Below are 1,317 nucleotides of genomic sequence, written 5' to 3'. Positions count from 1 at the left end.
ATTCAACCTCTCCCTATATCTCAAATCCTCCAACCTTGGCAACATCCTTGTCAATCTTTTCTGAACCTTTTCAAGTTTCATAACATCCTTCCGATAGGAAGGAGATCAGAATTGCACACAATATTACAAATGTTACACACTTAACAAATTCTTCTCCATTTAAACCTTTAAAACTGTGACAATCCATTCTATGTCTGTAGTTTAATTTATCAGTCCTACCTTGTTCCCTGCCTGCCCTGACTGTTTGATTTGCTTCTTTTCTCAATTGTACCGGTCTCAGATTGATCTCTTTCCTCATTATCTCCCTGGTTCCCATCTTCCCCACCCCTCCCATCCCCACCTTAATAGTTTCAATCCTCCTGAGCAGTTCCAGCAAATCTCCCTGTCAGAATATTAGTCCCCGACCAATTCAGGTGCAAACTGTCCTTCTTGTGCAGGTCACTTCTACCCCTGAATAGATTCCAATTATCCAAAAAATGTGAACCCTTCTCCTATACACCAGCTCCTCAGCCATGTCTCATATTCCTACCCTCACTAGCTGGCAGCACTGGGAGGAATCCTGATATTACTATGGTGGAGGATCTCCTTTTTAAATTCGTGCCTAACTCTCTATATTCTCCCTTCAGACTCTCATCATTTTGCCATCTATGTAATTGGATGCAATGTGTTACAATGACCTCTTGCTGGTCCCTCTCTCCCTTGAGAACATTCTGCACCCTCTCTGAGACATCCTTGATCCTGGCACCAGGGAGGCAACACACCATTCGGATTTTTTGCTGCTGGCCACAGAAACTTCTATCTGTGCATCAGAATAGGGAGTCCCCTATCACAATTTACCTCTTGGAAATCGACGTTTGCCTCATTGCATTAATACCAGTCTCAATACCAGAATTTTGGCTGTTCTTGCTACATTTCCCTGAGAATCCATCGCCCCCTACATTTTCCAAAACAGCATACTTGTTTGCAATGGGGATAGCCACAGAAGAGTCCTGCACTACCTGCCTACCTCTCTTACCTTTCCTAGAGTTCACCATCTATATGACTGTATCTACAACTTTTCTCCCTTCCCATAACTGCCATCCATCACATCCCCTTGCTCTTGTAAATTCCTCGTTGCCTCTGTTTCTCCAACCGATCCATTCAATCTGATAGGATTTGCAACCAACAGCACTTATTGCAGCTATAATCCTCAGTAACATGTCAACTCCCCCTGAACTCCCACATCCAACAAGAAGAGAATCTCACTCTACTAAACGCCATTTTTGCTTCTTCCAATCTACAGACGCAGAAAATAGCACTGTCTTATTCCTTTACAAA

This window comes from Chiloscyllium plagiosum, chromosome 16 (genome assembly GCF_004010195.1).
Source record: "Chiloscyllium plagiosum isolate BGI_BamShark_2017 chromosome 16, ASM401019v2, whole genome shotgun sequence".
In the NCBI taxonomy this organism is placed as follows: domain Eukaryota; kingdom Metazoa; phylum Chordata; class Chondrichthyes; order Orectolobiformes; family Hemiscylliidae; genus Chiloscyllium; species Chiloscyllium plagiosum.
This window is presented reverse-complemented; position numbering follows the sequence as displayed.